This window comes from Schistocerca serialis, chromosome 7, assembly GCF_023864345.2.
Source record: "Schistocerca serialis cubense isolate TAMUIC-IGC-003099 chromosome 7, iqSchSeri2.2, whole genome shotgun sequence".
NCBI classification, from domain to species: Eukaryota; Metazoa; Arthropoda; class Insecta; order Orthoptera; family Acrididae; genus Schistocerca; species Schistocerca serialis.
In genome coordinates, this window is record NC_064644.1 from 593,774,843 (window position 1) to 593,797,032 (window position 22,190).

The 22,190-nt window shown below is 45.2% G+C and overlaps 1 protein-coding gene across 1 annotated transcript in view; it reads right to left on the reverse strand.

Moving 5' to 3' along the window:
- LOC126412852 (myrosinase 1-like) overlaps positions 1-21,616 on the reverse strand; it is a 173,603-nt gene extending 151,987 nt beyond the window's left edge. The window contains exon 1 of the mRNA XM_050082710.1: positions 21,521-21,616. The gene's annotated coding sequence lies outside the window, so the exon portion shown is untranslated. The remainder of the gene's footprint in view (positions 1-21,520) is intronic.
- Between the last annotated feature and the right edge of the window lie 574 nt (positions 21,617-22,190).

Here is a 22,190-nt window from a genome sequence, read left to right on the forward strand (position 1 = left end):
CAAGACAAACAACACAACGCCGCTCAACAACGCTGTGAATCTTTTGAAAGTCTGCTCAGAAACAATGTAGAAGTTGTTTGAGCGCTGTAGGGAAAAAAAATTAAGATTATACAACGCTCGCAATCCAACGTTTCAGAGATTCCAGAGTCTAGCGGAATCACAGAACAGGGTCGCCATGTGTAAGGTTGTTGCTTTATTTTGCTATGAAAGCGGTACTGATAGACAATAAAAGCGGGTTAAAAGCTGTCAGCTGTCTGGGGAAGTTAACTGTGCATTACTGCACAACTGTTTCACCAGGTATATAGTCTAGGTTTACCAAATTCCCAAACAGACTAACATTAATTATAATCTTTTAATAGTCATACAACAACCAGTAATATATATATAAAAAAGAGAATTTAAATAAAAAGAAAGAAATCAGTTTATATTTGGAAACTTATTTTAAGATTGATCATTGAAATTCCAGCATATTAAACTCGATTCATAACTAAGCTGGTGCCTTATTTAGGATTGTGAAAATGTGAGATTGTAATCTTACAGAACACATCAAATATGGAGCCAAGATTGGGAGACTGCATACAACACTGCATTCATAAAATAACACACGAAGAACGTTGAAACATATGCAAGAGGTAATTAACCACAACCAACCGATTCAATTTTCACCCAAAGAAATTACGTTCATAGCACAATCCTGTCCCTCATGTAATTACCACACACTGGTATACTAAATTCATACTAACTCTCTGTGAAATCTTCCCAAAAAGAATAGCTGAGGGCTACTTTGATGATTACACCACATGCTTCACGTGGTACTGGTTTCACAAAGTACACCCCACGTGGGTTGAACATAAAGAAAAGTTGCTATATTGAAAAATATTGTCAAGACGAGACGTTATAATCTCACGCACATTCGCATTTAAGATTGATGAAGTTAGTTAGAGTTACTGATCAACACGTGGTTCCACTTTACTCACAAAGTAGTGACAAAGCAACTACCGGAAAAAAATCTGAACTTCACACGAGAATTACACTGCGCTGCAGTTTAAGATAACATTAGATATTTTAGAGCTAAACCTGAAATAAAGGTGATTAAATTTTCAGTTAGGCTGAACTTAAGAAATCCATTGTCCTACGGACTTAGCAGACACGCGCTTAGCCGGAGATCTTACCACTTCAGACGCTCGCCACGGACCGACTGACTGGTCCCTTCCTGAGGGGTGGCTCACACATACAAACGGAAGTGGCCAGAGGGGCAGCTTGCTATACCAACATGACAACGGATGGACAGGACCATACTAAGGATAGAAACCTCTGTGCTTTTAGAAAGCGTAGCTACCTGTTCCGATGTTGGTCCTACTGTTCTCTAGCAGACAGCCTTGTCTGCTACCCTCAAGCATGCAACTAGAAATACATTTGCTCATTCATCCTCTCACACAGAAGGTAAGGGGGATGACAGTATCTTATCATATACAGTATATAAAAGAAAGCGGATGTAGGTCCCGTATGAGACTGTGTGACATGAATTACATATAAACTGTGTTTTAAAGTGTAGTAGTGTGACAGATCGTTCTTGTTTATGTGTAAAAGTAACACGTTCCACTACTCAGTCTCCTCCCAGATAGTCAGAAACGCCACGGTAAATTTAGAAGAGGAATTTATGCCGTAAATGACAACAGATTTAAGAAATTAAACATGAAAGGAATCCAACAGAGACCTTTCAACATGATATTTAGAAAATGTGTTAGGAATAGATTTTACTTAATTACTACATTTACAAAAAGAATATATTTCTAAGAAAATCGATGTGAAAGACTCCTCACATTCGATAACAAACTTCTTAAAAAAACAAACTTCCCACTTAAATAAAGAAAGAAAATAATTAAAAATTAATAATAGCATAAAAATATTCTCTTGTCTTTTTTAATTATAATGTGGAAGAATATAAAAATATAAATTATTAATACAAACTAGCATAGAACAGAATAACGCGGCTGAACAGTAGGCAACAAAATTTAGACAACAGAATAATTTTTGACTGACTTAGAAAACGATTCAATCATTGCCTAACTTCAGTGCAAAAATTAAGTTCAAAGGGTGGTGATACGTAAGGTGTCAGGGAAATCCAACACCTCCCATAAAACCCTGACATGATAAGCAAATCCAGTAGTATGTCACATAGTTCCGAATAAATCGTGACATTAAATTAACCAAAGTAATACGAGTAACGAGTGAGCAAATGGAATACCACAGACTAACACAAGAATGTCTAAATGCATGTCATACCTTCCCACCGTGAGACAGACGCAGTTCCGAGGGAAGAAACGAGAACAGAAGCCGAGAGCAGAACCGTGTTAAGCTGGAAGGCCCTACGATAAGGGACGGACGGACACCCACGTCGCCAGCTAACCGCGTGAGACTTTTTCGCGTCTCTGTTACGTCAAGACCACCTCCCAGCCCATGTTAAAAGCTAGAGCCCTCCAGAAGAACAGTATAGATCTTACGATAACACAAAAAGGGCCACACCACCCGCAAGTTTTGGCGTGAGACTTTTTCGCGTCTCTGTTATGTTAGGACCACCCCCCAGCCCATGTTAAAAGCTAGAGCCCTCCAGAAGAACAGTATAGATCTTACGATAACGCTAAAAGGACCACACCAGCTGCAAGTGTTAGCGTGAGACTTTTTCGCGTCTCTGTTACGTTGCAAACTTTAAAAACATTGCCCCACCACGAAAAGTATAACGTTTCTCATTGGATACACAGAATTTTTGTAGGCGGAGCTTAAGGTTAACATTGAGACCCTGATTGGTCAGTTAAAAACACAGCCAGATAGTTTTTTTTAAAACCAACTTCGGTAAATTGTAGTAAGGAGAAGTTAGGAAAGAGTTGCTTCTGAGAGGGCGAGCTGGACGGAGCTGCGCCGGGCGCCGCCCCCTGACGAACACCGACAAGGTAATGAACGCACGCGATGCCGCATAACAGCGCATAAAGCTTCACTCAGAACTGCAGAAGTCTCATCTGTTACACCCCCTTTTTGCGTAATACTAGTGTCGATCGTCAATTAAAGCTCATGGTGTTCACATTTGCCACTTGAAGTAAAATTCCGAAACGCGATGATTTTTCTGTTTTATAGTTATTGAGGAGCCACATCAGCCACTGTAATTTACGACAAGTTAGATAAGTAATTAAAGATAATTGAGGGTCACTGTAGACCATTTTGATAGTTTTCTCTTTTGTGAAACTTAATTTAAACCTAGATTACAGATGTGATATGGCATAGGTCATCCTTCGATCCATTGTAGAACTTGGAAACCCATTCAGGGAATATTCGTTCAGATTTTTGTTGAACGCAGTTGGTTTTTACCATCCTGTATTAAAACATTTGCTTTTATCAATAGTGCAATTTATAAACGATGTTTTGTGAATAGAATAAAATTTCCAATGGTAAACTTAACTGCTTTTTCGACGTTATTTTACCAGCTAACTAAAAATAGGAAAGCCTTGAACCCCTTCCACTAAATTTAGTTAGTATTAAGATTCTTTTACAGGGAGTGCAGTGGAGCTGATGCTGAAATCATTAAGAATTTGGTTATATCATCGCTAGTCACACTGAACTCTTCTGAATTCTACATGTCATGTGTGCTCTGGCGTCTCCTTACCAGCAACAGGTCCCAGGTTCAAACTAGTCAATTCCCTAAAAAACACGCTCAGAGCGTCGTTGCGTGAAAGTGGTAGGGAGACACGATATAGAACAAACAGACACCACGCAGAATGTTAGAACACATTCATGCCCGAGGCAGGATTCGAACCTGCGACCGTAGCGGTCGCGTGGTTCCAGACTGTAGCGCCTAGAACCGCTCGGACACCCAGGCCGGCAAATGTTGAGTTAAAAGACCGAAGAAGCCTCTTCTGGAATACTGCCGAGTACTGTGCGAACATTACCTGACGGGACTAATGGAGGACATTGAAAACATTGAAAGAAGGCAGCTGATTTTGTATTATAGCGAATCAGGGGAGCGGGTGTCGCAGATGGTTTTCTTTCTTTTCCTTGGGTTGAATAGGGGAGGGGGCAGAGGGACGAGATGGGGACGCAGTATTAAAACAAACGCTTTTTCACTGCGACACGTTATTTCCAATTTCGGCCATCATCTTTTTCTTCCAAAGGCAAGCGGTTTTTTTTGTCACCGTCGAACAAAGGATGATATTACAATAACAACAACAGAAGACAAATTAGAACTCACACACAAAGATTTTGGTGTTAGTCTAATGGTCGAGAAATTGAAGCGATTCTGTGAAATCTTAGCGAAACACTTTATTGTGAATTACGGAGTAATTGTGTATCATTGCGATGTTCTGCAGAACGTAATTTCCGTCATGCTTCAGTTATTGTTTCAGAGACATTGAGTACACTTTATAAGTGCTCAAAATGTGAATGATAGACTGGGTTAGGTCGCGCGGGGTAGCCTCGCGGTCTGAGGCGCCTTGTCACCGTCGGAGGTTCGAGTCTTCCCTCGGGCATGTGTGTGTGTGTGTGTGTGTGTCGTCCTTAGCGTAAGTTACTTTAAGTTAGGTTAAGGTATTGCGTAAGGTGAGGGACCGATGACCTCTGCAATTTGATCCCATAAGACCTTAACACAAATTTCGAAAATAGACTACATTTACACAATTATTTGGCAAGGTTGGCACAAAAACTGTCTACTTTTAAAATATGCTTACTTATCTTGGTAGAATACGTATTTACTTAATACGAGAACTAACGCAGAGAGCTCACAAGAAAGAATAGTTTCCTGCATCGTGCGACTGCTAGCTATTCGAAATACTTTGTAACTACGTTTATCATGAGTCTATTCTTTACCTTAGTTTTCGTTAAATATTTGAATGAAACGTCAAAAGTAGACGTGCAAAATAGCTGTAGCTGCGTTAGGTTATACTACAGACTTGGGCAGTTAGATGAAACGTTTGAGCGTGGCTCTGCGGTCTGGGCCTGTACTGGCCGCGGATCGCGAGCTGCGGGACATCTGGCTGGACGGCTGAAGGGCTGGTGTCGAGGAGAGGCGCGACAGAAGCGTAAGAGCCGGCGGTGGCGGGCCGGCACGGACGGCTGCAGCGCGTGGCTCTGCCTCTGCTGCTCCTTTTGACGTAAATGTGTTTACTTCTTCTCCTGGCATCAGTAAAGGAGCGAAACGAGAAATACACACCAGGCCGTCTGCTGCAGTGGTTCACCGGGAGCGAGCAGATCGAAATAGAGTCGTCGCTCTTACCGAAGAAGGTGGATGTTCCATCATTGAAACTGGCTTGCCACATACCACTGCAACGAATGGTGGAGGAACTACCTCGAAAGAGGCACCACCAACTGAGCTCCAGGCCAAGGCACTAAGAGAGTGAGCTCACAGCAGAAGGAAAAAATGGTTCTGAGCACTATGGGACTTAACATCTGAGGTCATCAGTCCCCTAGAACTTAGAACTAATTAAACCTAACTAACCTATGGACGTCACACACATCCATGCCCGAGGCAGGATTCGAACCTGCGACCGTAGCAGTCTCGCAGTTCCGGACTGAGCGCCTAGAACCGCGAGACCACCGCGGCCGGCGCGGAAGGAAAGGGAGCTCGTGTCTAAGACTGGAGAAAATCCCTTTCTGAACGTGAGCAGTTGCAGGGGGAGACTAACTTCCCCAGCTCCCGTGATACGATTCGCCAAAGGCTGAGGGACGCTGAACTGCATGCACGATGATCTGCCCTGTAACAAGAGCTCAACGAATACAACGATTTATACCGGCTGGCATTTGCAGAGCTCCATCTGAGTGTGTTTACAGGCCGCAAGGGTCTCGCCGTCTACAAGAATATGTAACCACGACGAGAAGAAGGGGGCGGCTATCTGTTTCCTTCTGGAGTGGATTTCTGCGAGAGGAGCAGCAGTTCTTCACAGGATAGAAGGAACTTTCGACGGCGAGCATTACGCCCACATATTGGAAAATGTGATGCTCCCGTCAGTGCGAATGCCGCACGGAGAAGGGAATTTCACATTTCAAAAGGACCAGTGTCCCGTTTACAAGACTGCATTTGTTCAGCAGCAGCTCTCCATGACTGGGGTCACCGTCATGGACTGACCGCCAAGGGCTTCTGATATGAAAGTTATGGAAAAACAGAACGTTAACAGAGAACTGGCCACGGGGCGGACTAACTACAGCTGACGCTCTTTGGGACTGCGTTCTCGAAGCCTCGGGTGAAGATGCTGCTTCAGGCTGTTACGTCCGACGGCTTATACACTCCTGGAAATGGAAAAAAGAACACATTGACACCGGTGTGTCAGACCCACCATACTTGCTCCGGACACTGCGAGAGGGCTGTACAAGCAATGATCACACGCACGGCACAGCGGACACACCAGGAACCGCGGTGTTGGCCGTCGAATGGCGCTAGTTGCGCAGCATTTGTGCACCGCCGCCGTCAGTGTCAGCCAGTTTGCCGTGGCATACGGAGCTCCATCGCAGTCTTTAACACTGGTAGCATGCCGCGACAGCGTGGACGTGAACCGTATGTGCAGTTGACGGACTTTGAGCGAGGGCGTATAGTGGGCATGCGGGAGGCCGGGTGGACGTACCGCCGAATTGCTCAACACGTGGGGCGTGAGGTCTCCACAGTACATCGATGTTGTCGCCAGTGGTCGGCGGAAGGTGCACGTGCCCGTCGACCTGGGACTGGACCGCAGTGACGCACGGATGCACGCCAAGACCGTAGGATCCTACGCAGTGCCGTAGGGGACCGCACCGCCACTTCCCAGCAAATTAGGGACACTGTTGCTCCTGGGGTATCGGCGAGGACCATTCGCAACCGTCTCCATGAAGCTGGGCTACGGTCCCGCACACCGTTAGGCCGTCTTCCGCTCACGCCCCAACATCGTGCAGCCCGCCTCCAGTGGTGTCGCGACAGGCGTGAATGGAGGGACGAATGGAGACGTGTCGTCTTCAGCGATGAGAGTCGCTTCTGCCTTGGTGCCAATGATGGTCGTATGCGTGTTTGGCACAGTGCAGGTGAGCGCCACAATCAGGACTGCATACGACCGAGGCACACAGGGCCAACACCCGGCATCATGGTGTGGGGAGCGATCTACTACACTGGCCGTACACCACTGGTGATCGACGAGGGGATACTGAATAGGGCACGGTACATCCAAACCGTCATCGAACCCATCGTTCTACCATTCCTAGACCGGCAAGGGAACTTGCTGTTCCAAAAGGACAATGCACGTCCGCATGTATCCCGTGCCACCCAACGTGCTCTAGAAGGTGTAAGTCAACTACCCTGGCCAGCAAGATCTCCGGATCTGTCCCCCATTGAGCATGTTTGGGACTGGATGAAGCGTCGTCTCACGCGTTCTGCACGTCCAGCACGAACGCTGGTCCAACTGAGGCGCCAGGTGGAAATGGCATGGCAAGCCGTTCCACAGGACTACATCCAGCATCTCTACGATCGTCTCCATGGGAGAATAGCAGCCTGCATTGCTGCGAAAGGTGGATATACACTGTACTAGTGCCGACATTGTGCATGCTCTGTTGCCTGTGTCTATGTGCCTGTGGGTCTGTCAGTGTGATCATGCGATGTATCTGACCCCAGGAATGTGTCAATAAAGTTTCCCCCTCCTGGGAAAATGAATTCACGGTGTTCTTATTTCAATTTCCAGGAGTGTAGATTCTATGCCAAGACGCATGATAGAAGTGCAAAAAATGTAGGAGTCTGGATAGAATGTTAGAGTCCTTGAAACGCGTTATTATTTCGTATTTTTATTCATTTTTCCTCACTGAGAGCCTGTGGAACATCATTTGACGATAGATAAAATAAAATTAGATTTAGTTTTCCTTCAAGCTGCCTTTTTAATTGAAATGAGTATCTTTTGAATACGCAGTTTGTTAAATATTATGTTTTTATTTCATTTATATCCTGTCTGGATATTTACAAAGTAATTAGTTTAGATGGACGCTTTAAAATATTTAGTGTTAGTTCAAATACATCTCTCTCTTCTCCTTCATCCATTCATACTCTCTCCCTCCTCCAAAAATTACGTAAACTATTTCGTCTTATGTTAATCCATTGTTAATTTCTCCTCAATTCTCTCTCACACATCATCACCTCCGTTGCCCCTGTACTCCATTCTGCCAAAATGTTATAAACAAATCTAGCGGTTTCCATTGAAAGTGTAAGTTCCCGTTTAGTTTCTGTTTTCTTTACTGTCCTCTATCATTCGTCTCAAAGCCAATGAAACCATATTCTTTTATATACACTTACCTATAACCCATTCTTCCTTCTGAAAACATACCTTCCTTTCCCCTCAATCCAAGATAAAACGATCTGTGGCATCGTCTAAATACGGAATACATTGCAAATTTTACACTCACTGTTCCACTTTCAAAAAGATAGTGGAAATAATGAATAACTAAACCTTACCGTGCAAGCATTGATGTCTCTTATCACAATGTCATGTCTTCTATGTATGTCGAGGTAAACAAAATATCGTGGCATTCAGCGGGGTAGATCGGCGACTGGAACTTGTGAAAACACCTCGCCACAATGTGAAACGCCTACGTTTCAATGATTTAAATTTTAACTCGTTTACCATACCCGTGACACAATCTCCCCTATTTCGTGAAACTACAAAACGAGCTGCCCTACACTGAACTTTTTCTATGTCTTTCGTCAGTTCTACCTGATAGGGATCCCATACCACTCGGAAATACTCACGAAGAAGACGGGAAACTGGGTTCCAGGCGGTAGCGTTAATTGATTTGTTGCATCTTCTACATATTCTACCAATAAAGCGTAGTCTCTGGATTTCCTTCCGCACACTATTTTCCATATGGCGGTTCAGTTTAAGCTGTTCATGATCGTAGCTCTTAGATATTTAGTTGAATCGACAACCTTTAAATGCTACTGATTTATCATGTAAGCGAACTTTAATGGAATTGTTTTGGCATTCACGTGGAGAACTTCAAACATTTTATTGTGTAGGGTCAAGTGTCACGTTTTGCACCGTGAAGACATACTTTCAACATCATTTTGCAGTTCGCTTTGCTCATCTCAGTAGTTCACTAGACGGCAGCATTATCTGCAACAAATCTAACAGAGATGTTCTCATTGTCTGCTAAAACGTTTCTATTTATTACAAACAGCAGAATGGATAAGTAACTTTACTTTTAGAACCACACTCATCATTTCCGTTTTACTAGGTGACGTCCCATCAGTTACTGCGAACTGTAACCTTTCAGAAGAAAAAACACGAATCCAGTCGCATAAGTAAGATGATAGTCCATAGGAAAGCAGTGTGGTTGGAAGCCGCTTATGAGCAATGATATCAAAAGCCTTTTTCGAACTCTATAAATACGGAATCAATTTGAGAGACCCTGTAAACAGTACGTCATGTGAATAAAGTGCTAACTATGTCTCACAAGAGTGATGCTTTCCAAACCCATGTCAGTTTGATGTCAATAGGTAATACATTTCGGAGTATTTCGTGACGTTGGAACAAAGTATTTGTTCACAGATCCTGCTACATGTCGATGTCAATGTAATGGATCTATAACTCAGTGGATTACGTTTATTTTCTTTCGTGCAGTGGTCTGTGCAACTTTTCATTTTTCTCCCATATCATAAACGCTAGAATACTCCTTAGGACTCATCTGTTAATGAAATCGTATCACTAAATACTCCAACCGTGTTTCATTTAGCAACTATTCTCACAGCCACATTGTCGTATTCACCCCCTGGGGGCTTGCCACTCTAAGACAGGTTCGTGCTTGGCTACCACGGGGCCCCAGCCTTTGCAGCATTTTTTCGCTTCCGTGCTGCATGTCTCTCCTCTTGCTATTCTTTTTCCCCTCCGTTGGGGAACATGTCTGGGTTGTTATTGGGAATGTTTTGCATTGTCTGTCGCTGACGTAAGAATAGTCTCACCTTTGTTTTTCGCTCCTTTGTCCTTTCTTTGTTTCCCTTCTCCTCTGGTTCCTCTGCTTCGGCGTTTGAGGTTCCTTTTTTTCTTCTACCTCCCTGTGCACTCCTGAAGACCAGCTTACGCGTCTGACGCATAACAGGTGACTGGGTATTGCGTAATTCCCAGCCCAGGGTAGACAGGGAGGGTCTCACGTACCTCCAGTAAGGCCAGGCCCAGGGAGGGGTGATTGCCTCATCTCCAACGTTCCCAAATTGCCGATTGGTCACTCTGTCAGGTGTTCGGGAGGCGTGACATGAAGTGTGAACAATCACCTAAGGTGGGTGCACCCCTTGTGAAGGGGGCCCCCCAGTTGGAAGGAGCGCGCCATCGAAGACACTGACAATCATGGGGAATTTTCTCGCAATGAGTCAATCATCTTCACAATCAATGTCTACGAAATGTAAATGTAATGAGGCTAATGATTAAAAGACCCTTCCCACTGCACCACGGTTCCTCATGGTCTCATGTCTGAAGACAGTCAATCCTTTGCCATGGTAAATCCGTTTATTGTTCAGAAAGGTGTTGATGCAATTGCTGGCCCTCTGAAATCCTGTTCTCGATTATGGAATGACACTTTGTTCTTGGAGACTACTTCTGGTTCTCAAGCACAACTACTGCTTGCTGCCTTGCTTCTCCGCGGCTACCCTGTTCATGTCGAGGCCCATAGAACATCTTATTCTGCCCGTGGTGTCTTTTACACCAGGCTGCTCGACAGCTTAACTGAGGCCGAAATCGAATCTTACCTCTCTGATCAGGGTGTCACTGCTGTCCATTGTGCAATGAAAAAGGTAGATTCCTCCTTAGTGCCCAACTGCACTCTTTTCCTCACCTTTGATAGAGTGGTGCATCTGTCCAAGATCAAAGCAGGCTATGAAATTACCACAGTCTGGCCATACATTCTGAACCCAATGCGCTGCTACCACTCTCATCATTTCAACCACACTAGAACATCTTGTCGACACCCAGCCAAATGTGTAACCTGTGGTAGGGATGTGCACAAGAGCGATTATCCACCTCCTTCTCCCTGCAGTATCAACTGCAATGGCGCCCCTACCACCTCCTCTCGAGATTGTCCCATGTATCTTGATGAGCGGGTTGTAAAGGAAAAAGTGCCTTACCCAGTCGCTTGTAAGTTACTGGCTAGTTGCAAACCCTGCGTTCTCCCAAGTGGCACTTACAGTTCTGTTCTTGTTACCCCTCACTCCACGAAGGACATGGCCACACACAGACATGCGACCTCCAGTTCAGATCTGACATTGTGATATCGCCCAGTGTCGAGATAGTATCGTCAATCCCCCGCCCAGCTGTGCAAGAAGCTGTGAAATTCGCGAAGCCTTCAGCTACACAACCGGTAGGCTGGACAGGACAGAAGGAATACTCCCGTAAAAACTTCCTCTGTCCCTCCATCCAAACAACACCCGAGCATTCCTCCAACTGGAAAGGCTTGAAGAAGTCCACCAAAGGCAAACGGTCTTCTCCTTCACCAACTCGAATATCCTCTTCGACGGTATCGCCACGTGATACCTTAGGCTGGCTGGCCTCCATGATGCGGGTGCACACCACCAACCGTTTGTCAGCGATGGAATCCACAGATGGACTCCACAGACTGATGGCACAAGCAAGCCAATGCTTCCCTGGACCCTGCTTCTGTGCCATGTAGTAGCGACTCTTCACAGGCTCCTCCAGTGGAACGTTCACAGCCTTCGGTCCCACAAAGAGGATTTACAGCTGTTTTTAGCATCACAGCGGCCCCTTGTTCTCTGCCTTCACGAAATGAAATTGTGCCCTCACGACCACTTTGAGCTTTCACATTTCTTCCCGATTCAATTGCACCTTCCCCCTGACGTCGTCATTTCATCTCATGGGGACGTCATGCTGCTCATATGGGATGACATTCATAGTCAACCCATCTCCCTGACTACTCATCTTCAAGCTGTTACAGTTCGCCTTTTCCTTCCCCACCTGACTTTTTCCCTCTGTACCATTTATGTCCCTCCATCATCCGATGTCAAATGGCTCTGAGCACTATGGGACTTAACTTCTAAGGTCATCAGTCCCCTAGAACTTAGAACTACTTAAACCTAACTAACCTAAGGACGTCGCACACATCCATGCCCGATGCAGGATTCGAACCTGCGACCGTAGCGGTCGCGCGGTTCCAGACTGTAGCGCCTAGAACCACTCGGCCACCCAGGCCTGCTCATTCGATGTCACCAGGGCAGACTGCCTGCAGCGTATTGGGCAGCTATCTCCCCCATTTTTGCTACTCAGTGACTTTAATGCACATCATCCCCTTTCGGGTTCTCCCAGGACCTGTCAGATAGGTACCCTCTTGACTGACCTTCTTAACCAACTTAACCTCTTCTGCCCTAACACTGGAGCACCCACTTTCTTTTCTGACTTCTCGCACACCTATTCCCATATGGACCTATCCTTCTGCTCTGCCCTTGCCCATCGTCTTGAGTGGTCCATTCTTTCTGACACCTAATCGGAGGACCATTTCCCGTATGCTCTGTTTGCTGACTCCTACCCCATCTGTGTGCACGCCCAAATGGATGCTTACTAAAGCTGACTGGCCGTTTTACTCATTCCTGGGGACCTTCGAAGAACAAGATTTCATCAGTTGTGATGACCAGGTGGAATATCTCACAAATGTTATCCTTACTGCTGTATTCCTCGCACTTCCTCTTTAACACGTCGTGTCCCATTCCCTTGGACTGAGGCATGCTGCGACGCAATTCGCGCACAGAGACGTGCTCTCCGCGTTTTTAACCGTCATCCTACGATGACAAACTGCATTCATTATAAGCAGATGCGTGCAAAGTGTCGTCGCGTTCTTCGGGATAGCAAAAGAGCTAGCTGGATTTCATTCACTAGTTCTTTTAACAGTCCCACCCCTTCCTCTGTTGTGTGGGACAACCTCCGACGGCTATCTGGGACCTAGAGCCATTCCCCAATTTCCGGCCTGAAAGTTGCAAACGATATCATCGTGGAGCCTATTGCTATCTCCAACACCTTGGGCCGCAATTTTTAGGAAATTTCGAGCCATTCCCACTGTCGTCCTGCCTTCCTTCATCGGAAACGAGACGAGGAGGCTCGGGTGGTACCCTTCTCCGTCATGCTCTCAGTTCATCTCGATCCTGCACCCCAGGGCCAGGCGCCATCCACATTCAGATGTTGCAGCATCTTTCTCTGGTGGGCAAGCACTTTCTGCTTAACACATACAACCGCATTTGGCAGAGGGCACATTTCCCTGTCACTGGCGTGAAGCTACTGTCATACCCATACCTAAGCCCGCTAAGGACAAAAACCTTCCTTCTAGCTACCGCTGCATCTCTGTTACCAGCTGCGTTTTAAAGTTGATGGTATGTATGATTCATGCCCGGCTGGTATGGTGGCTCGAGTCTCGCAGTTTACTGACGAATGCACGGCTTGGACATCGAGTGCGACATTCTGCAGTTGACCATCTCGTTACTTAGTCCAACCGTGTTATGAAAGGTTTTCCGTGGAAATCCCAGACTGTGGCCGTGTTTTTTCAATTAGGAAAAGGCCGACGACACCTGCTGGAGAACTGGTACCCTCCATACTCTTTACACGTGGGACTTCCGTGGCCACCTGCCCTGTTTACTTCAGGCATTTTTAAAAGACAGAGTTTTCTAGGTGCGTGTTGGTTCTGCCTTGTCGGATACCTTTATCCAGGAAAACCGTGTGCCTCAGGGTTCCATCCTGACTGTCGTCCTCCTTGTTATCGCCATTAACCCTATAATGGCCTGTCTCACGCTAGGCATTTCCGGCTCCCTTTTTGTTGACGGTTTTGCCATGTATTGCAGTTCTTCACGGACCTGTCTCAATGAGCGACATCTTCAGGGATGTCTTGATCGTCTTTACTCCTGGAGCATCGACAATGGCTTTCCCTTTTCCATTGAAAAAAGCGTCTGCATGAATTGCTTGCGACGCAATTAGTTTCTCCCACCATCTTTACATCTTGGGTATGTTGCCCTTCCATTCGTTGAAATTACTAAATTCCTTGGGCTCATGCTGGATAGGAAACTCTCTTATTCCTCTCAGGTGTCTTACCTGGCAGCCCGCTGTACGCGGTTCCTCAATGTCCTCAGTGGTACTTCCTGGGGTGCCGATCGAACCACCCTCCTCCGTTTGCACTGGTTCGATGTCCGTTCGTAACTCGACTATGGATGCTTTGTTTATGAGTCTGCATGTCCATACCTCTTATGCTGTCTCAACACTATCCATCATCATGGCATCCGTTTGGCCACAGGCCCTTTTACACTAGCCTGGTTGAGAGTCTGTATACTGAAGCTGCTGAACTGCAACTGTCCTACCACCGTGTCTTCCTCCTCAGCAGGTATGCATGCCGTTTGTCTGCCATGCGTGGCCACCCATCCCATGCCTCCTTCTTCGATGATTTCTTTGATCGCGAGCATGGGGTGCGTCCCTCTTCTCTGTTACCTGCTGGCGCTTGCTATGGCGGCTTAACTTCCCACTATCTGCAACTTTCCTGGAGGGTGTGAACCCTTCACCACCTTGGCTTCCTGAAGCGGCCTATGTTAACCTTGGCCTTCACTAACTTTCTGAGGACACCTCTCCAGCCTCGATCTACCGCCTTCAGTTATATGACCTTCGCATGGAACTTCGTGATAATACCTTTGCATACACTGGTGGCTCTCGGACAGACCGTGGGTCGGGTGTGCCTTCATCATTGGCACCTGTGTCTTTCGATATCGGCTTCCGGCACACTGCTCAGTGTTTACAGCTGAGCTCTTTGTCCTGTATTGGGCCACGCAGTACATCTGGCCACACAGCCTTTTCAGTTTTGTCCTCTGCTCAGACTCACTCAGCGCCCTTCAAAGTCTATGTGCGCTGTACACCGCTCATCCCTTAGTGCAGCGGGTCGAGGAAAACTGTCACTTGCTCACTCTTGATGGAGCCATGGTGATGTTTATGTGGGTCCCTGGTCATGTCGGTCTGCCAGGAAACGAGACTGTGACGCTGCTGCCAAGGCTGCAGTCCTCGTACCTCAGCCGGCGCGTACCTACATTACCTCCGGTGGTCTCTGCGTTGCCGTCTGCCAGGAGGTGGTGTCCCTTAGGCATCGCCAATGGTCCTCCCTTCACGGGAATAAGCTTCTTCTTATTAAGCCTCTGCCAGCGCCTTTGACGACCTCCTCTCAGCCCTCCCGCCGGGAGTAGGTCATTTTAACTAGGCTGCGTATAGGACACTGCCTTTTTAGCCATCGTCATTTGTTAAGTGGCGCTACCCCACCGCTTTGCACGCATTGCGCCCAAGTTTTAACTGTCCGACATTTCCTGATGGAATGCCCACTTTTTAACCCTTTACGTTCCCGCTTGGATTTGCCGTCTGAGTTTTCGGCCGTTTTAGCAAATGACGTGCGGGCGTCGACCGCCTTTTTACTTTTTATCCGCCAAAGTAATATGGCGAAGGCCATTTAATTTTTAGTTTTGAAACTCCGTTTGTGTATGGTGTCTTTTTTAGCCCTTTTTCCACGTTTTAGCTGTCTTCTATTATATCAATTTGGACTGAAGAATAGTCGTTTTCTAACTCCTCTCTGTCTTCGTGTTCTATAGTTTTGACTTGGGCGCTTATGACCTGTTGTTTTTAGCGCCCTAATACAAAACAAAACCAAACCAGCGTTGTAGTCTGGTAAAGCTACTTGGGTATGGCAAAAGACTTCACGTTTAATGAAGGTAACTATTCGTTGTATGGTATCATGACAAGACACCAGTTGTGCAAAGATTTTTGAGAAAATTTTGGAAGCGCGAATTCGGGCAAAATTAGAAGCAGGGATGAGAGAAGAGCGACATGGTTTTAGAACAGGGAGGTCCTCGGTTCAAAAATGGTTCAAATGGCTCTGAGCACTATGGGACTTAACAACTGTGATCATCAGTCCCCTAGAACTTAGAACTACTTAAACCTAACTAACCTAAGGACATCACACACATCCATGCCCGAGGCAAGATTCGAACCTGCGACCGTAGCAGTCGCGCTGTTCCGGACTGAGCGCCTAGAACCACGAGACCACCGCGGCCGGCGGTCCTCGGTGGATCAAATTTTTTCTGTAAGACAACTGCACTCTGAATATCGAATAGATCTACTAATGACCTTGCTGGACATTGAAAAAGCGTATGATAGTGTACGTAGAAGCAAAGTGTGAAAAGCCCTGGAGAACAGAAGAGTAGCAAAACAGATTATTTGGAGGAGAAGGGAAATGTACCATGGAAGTGTGAGCGATGTGAAAGTGGAAGGAGATAGATCAGCTTGAATTGAACAGAAGAATGGCTTGAGGCAGGGAAGTGCACTTTCACCATCACCTTTCATTGCAGTGATGGATAACATAATGAGTACATTAGTACAAGTAATCGGTGAAGGAAAGATGAAAGCTATGGTGTTTGCAGATGATCTGATGCTTTGGTGCAGGCCGGCCGAAGTGGCCAAGCGGTTCTAGGGGCTTCAGTCCGGAACCGTGCTGCTGCTACGGTCGCAGGTCCGAATCCTGCCTCGGCATGGATGTGTGTGATGTCCTTATGTTAGTTAGGTTTAAGTAGTTATAAGTCTAGGGGACTGATGACCTCAGATGTTAAGTCCCATATTGCTTTGAACCATTTGAATCGGATTTGGGGGGATAAGGAGGAGGAAGTACAAGAGCAGTTGGATGTATGGGAACGAACAGTACAAGAATATGGGATGAAATTTAGTATATCTAAGAGTGATATGATTATCACAACAAGAAAGAAAGAGAGAGGAACAGTTGGAATAACAATTGGTGGGGAACGATTGAGGAGAGTCTAGAGTTTAAACTACCTAGGAAGCCTGATACAGGAAGACGGAAAAAACGATAGAGAAATAAACGAGCGGGGTAGAAAAGCAGAAGCATTACGTAAGAGTCTCAAAAACCTGATATGGAGCAAGGATGTACCACAGATCAGTAAAAAGGTTATATACCGGTCATACTATGTCCCGATCCTAACATATGCATTCGAAACCTGGGTTATGACAGGAAGAGAGAAAAGAAAAAGTACAAGCTAGTGAGATGAAATTCTTGAGGAACAGTATTGGAGTTAGAAAGATAGGCAGGTTAAGAAAAGAGAGGATCAAGAGTTAATCAAGGTGGAACCATTACAGGAGGAGAGAGAGAAATCAAGGCTGAGATGGTATGGACACGTTAAGAGAAGAGGATACCTTGGAGGATAAACGAACTGAAACTGTAAGGAAAGAGACCAAGAGGAAGACCGAGAGACAGATGGCTGAAAGGAGTACAGGAATGCGTCCAGAAGAAAGGAGAAGACTGGACCAAGGTGAAGACGGAGACATGGAGGCAAGACAGGAGACGAAGGAGATGCCTATGTTCCCAACAGACCCGGCCAGAGGCTGGGAACTGTCCAAGATGATGACGATGACAAGTGCATATTTATAGCGTTTCCCGCTAGGGTATTGATCAAAACAGACAAAAATACCAGAGAAACTATCAACAATATGTTCCACCTCGTTATCAAAAATCGTCTGATGATGTGCGGGTAGTTTTGCGATCCCACACATGCAGCAACTTGTTGATTCTCAGTTAAGTCACGTTTAAAGCGCAATCGTCAAAACAAAAGAAACAAAAGAAAAGAAAAAATAATTTTCTTGGTGATTGATCAATAAGGGGCGAGAAAGATAAACACATGCGAGTGCCACATTAGGAGACATGCGACAGGCGTGTTTGCCAACCAGGCTCCTCGGTGCTGTCTTCCAGGTCACATTTGTTACTCTGCGACTGCAATGCATCTCATTGCTGGCAAAAAATGTCAACTGCGAATGACACGTACCAGTGAAGCAGGTCGGAACACAAAACACATTCTTTGCGTCACCAGATGTATATCAATAACTATACATTTTGTGGATATACACAGGCCATAATTTGAGATAATGTTTGTTATAGCCTACCCACTATTTTCTCCTCGTGAAGTTACCATACGGTACGTGAAATCGCCATCTGTGTGCACTGATTTAGGTTTCCAGTGATCTTCTTAAATCTATTACGGCAAATGCCTAGATCATCACTTTGAAAAGGTGCAGACGACTTCCTTTCCCATCCTTCCCAGTTCGAGATCCTGCTTCGTGTATAATCTCGTTTTCGATGAGACTTTGTACCGTAATCTTCCTTCCTTTCTTTTAACTTCAATATAACTACTGTAGGCAAGTGTTACACTAACGCTAATGGCTCTTCACATTTGCCAATTATTGGATAAACTATCTTTGACCATAATAGTGAATAGCAGAAACGTTCTTCATCAACTCCTATTTGCCTTCCTCAGTATGCTGATAAATTTTTCTCAAAACGATCGTACTTGAAACGATATAACTTGACTTTCTCGATAGCACTCACTCCATACAGGACACATAAACAGAACTTTCCTTCGTTTTAGACTCCGTTCTCTAATGCATGAACGGCGCTTCTCATAACGTGAAAAATGAGAAATATTCTAGCTGTCACGGTACGAACTATACTACAAACTTGAATAAGACCGTAGTTAAATACGCTTCTTCTTCTTCTTTCGAATAACCTATTTGGAGGCTACGATGAATCAACTTTGGCTACCCTTCATTGTATTAGACTTCCTTAGTTTCAAATATCCTTCGTCCTTTTAGGGTGTTGTTCCCGTTCTTCTTGAGTCCACTTTCGTCTAGTTGTTTTCTTTCTCTCGTGAAAATCTGTCTTTTGAACTGCCTTCCTGAAATGTGTTCTGTTTTCTATTGTGTCTATTGTAGTTCCAGCGTTTTCCATGACCTCTTCAGTCTCTATGAACCATGCGGGCTTGGATTTGTAGCTATTGAGTAATGTGAATATCTGCTTGGTTAGTCTGTTGTTATCCCTTCTGAATATATGTCCAAAAAACTATAGTCTTCTCTTCCTCATTACATCAGTTAGTTTTTCAGTTTTCAAGTATAGCTCTCTGTTTGGTCTTAACCTGTGTTCAGCATTATCGTTTCTTTTAGCTCCCAATAATTTCCTTAACATTCTTCTTTCGACCTTCTCTAGTTTCTCAAGATCTCCATTTCTTGTTAGATTAAGTGTTTCTGCCGCGTACAGAGCTTCAGGTCTGGCCACTGTTTGGTAATGTTTAAACTTCTTGTTCCAGGACAAGGATTTTTTGTTATAAAGTTATGAAACACTCTTTCCATTTTGTGCACTCTAGTTTCTATAGCTGCCTTTTCTTTTGCATTGTATGTACTCCACTCTCCTAGGTATTTAAAGGAATCTGTTTTGTGTATTGTATTGTTGTCAACTGCAATATTTACGCATCTAGCAACATGACAAACGAAATCGCCAGAGAGCCTTCTGAAACATAGCGTTATATGATACACCACGTTACGTAATATTATACTTGCTAATTCGAGCACAGAAAAGTACGCTGGAAATATGATCTCTACGTCCAATGCGTCGCGATTACTTAAGCGGACGCCGGTCTGTGGGAAGCGGCTGCTGGCTGATGGTGCTGAAATTGGTCTTACCATGACAGACAACCTCGTGCCCCTTCACACATATGTTTCTGCAAGATTTTTCTAATATTTGGTGGTTAAAAAATGAAAAAAACTGTCCCTGGCCCTATGTCAGACTGATGCTCTTTGCAGACAGACAGAATACGGCTTAAAAAAGGGAGGAAAAGAATGGGTGTGTTGTCACAGATTTGCGTTCGCATTTCATAACGTTGACTACTGGACGACGAATAGGTTATTGACAACAACAGCTCAAGAGGAAGTCAATACTTCTCGTTCCGGATGCTACGGTCCCCATTATGACAAAAGCATGATGCTAACTTCGTTGGTTGAACTGAGGCTAGCTTGTAATAGCTAAGGTGTGGGTTCGATTCCCGCAGCATTAAACATGTCCATTCGCTACTGACTGGAACAGAGTTTGATTAGTTTTGGCTGTCAGAGGCGGGAATCGCTGCTTGCAGAAACTCTGTCTCTAGGAAGCTTCCTTACACTAGTAATGTGATTTTACTTCACGAACCATTTGTAATGTAAAGTCATAGAACCTTCATTTCTTATTTCAAGCGAGCTTGAGATTTTGAAAATAGTGGCACTGGATTGGGACTCCAGCTCCGATTTCTATTTTCCTCTGGATCTGAATCCTTCGAAATGATACTGTCCGAACACTTTGTTGTTTCCTCACGATGCCAAACTCCTCCAGGTCTCTACGAAAGGCGTGATCCTAAGTACTAGTGAAAGGGAATTTGATAACTGACACCTCTTCGTGAAGGGTCAACATCGGCGATACCGGCGGGGTTGGAGTCCGTGACGGCATAGAACTTTTCGTTTCGTTACGTCTGTCCGAACATGAGCATGTCTCGCTAATAGTGAAGAAAAAATAAATATTTCATTTCTATTCGTAGGTATAAGACAATAGCAGGAGGTGTTAGGTTCGATTCCTACCAGGCAAAAACCATTTGTACCGTCGTTTCAGGTTACAATATCACGGTGTTGGTGAACGCATTTAATATCGTACGACTAGTTGTGCTTAGTTAACAATTGATATAGGTACTGGGTTCTACTCCCCTTCCATCACTACAACTTCATGGCGTTTCACACTTTATGTTGCACTCCGTTACATCCCTTTCGTGGTTACTTTTCAGGGGCTAAACGTATTGTCATTTATTTCCAGGTTCGTACATTCGACCTTGTATGGCTCTAAGCACTATGGGACGTAACATATGAGGCCATCAGTCCTCTAAACTTATAATTACTTAAACCTAACTAAGGACATCACACACATCCATGCCCAAGGCAGGATTCGAACCTGCGACCGTAGCAGCAGCACGGTTCCGGACTGACGCCCCTAGAACCGCTCGGCCACAGCGGCCGGCTCAACCTTGTATACTGATACTGGTGAACAGTTCGATATTTTACGACTCGTTATGCCTAGTAGAGTTTCTATCTGACGCGGAATCTAGCAATGACTCTTACGGTAAAAGTAACTGAATATAAACTTTATCGCAGTTCTGCTATATGATTTTTTCCACTTCAATTACAGTAGCCACACCTAAGATGTTAGAACTTCCTACTCTCTTTATTACTTCTTGTTGGTGTACTAGGTTAACAGCAGGTAAGATATTTTTCACAATACAAAAATAGATGAGGTGTAATTTGCTCAAAGTTTAAGGATAGTCCATTACTGCAATACCCATCAGTAAACTTGACAAAGGAATCGTCTACTATTTTCTCCCTTGTTACTTCTTTGCTCAATTTCACAACGACGCTCGTGTCGTGTGTGTGTGTGGGTCTAATTCTGCCTCCTGATTCAAGTGGACCGTTAATGCAAAGCAAGAGCGGTAGTGGGCCTAAGATCGAACCTCGTGAAACACCAGTTGTAATTTTTCCCCTGTAGATGATGTGACCACCCTGTTTCTACTACTTGAACACTGTAGGGTTACTTTCTGCATCTGTTCCTTGAATAAGGGATATGCTAAACAAATTATAATACCATTATTCTGTTACAATAGACACAGTCAAATGCTTACGATGAGTCACAGAATACTTCGTTTCCTGTGCAATCTGAGTGGCTGTTTGCTGGCGGCGCGAGGTGTGGGGTGTTATTGCGACGCATAGCGCGGCTGGTGCAGCGTCCACTGGCGCGCCACCACGCTGCCTCCAGAATTAGCCGGCCCGGCCCCGTGTAAACACTGGCGCCACGCCAGACGCCATGCGCGCGGGCTTTCGCAGACGGCGCACTTCTGTTGGCGCCAGCTGCTAATGCAAACCGGGACAGTCGGTGTGGCGCCGTTAAGCGGCGCCGACAGCCATTAAAACTGCGTTCCAAATACCGAGCGGCGAGGCTCTAGGCAGCCGTCAGTGGCCACCTCCCACCTGAGCGTCGGACGTGAGTGCGTAACTGGGCAGTGCGAGAACAAAAAGACTTAATAACACGATACTGTTAAGGTCTTCCAAAAACATGCAGAGACAGCTATTTTAACGCACGAAACTGTAACGCGGTTTTGATGACAGTTCAAGATATTCAGTTGCGTACGATCACCAGCTGTATGAAGACAGCGCACGCAGTAGAAAAGCTACTGATACAGTTTTCATGTTAATATTTAAAAAAAGACGCTGAGTTATTTGTTTTATACTATTACCAAGCACCATTGCTTATTTTGTTTTAATTTTACGTCGCTTTTCGGGCTTGTTTAGCCC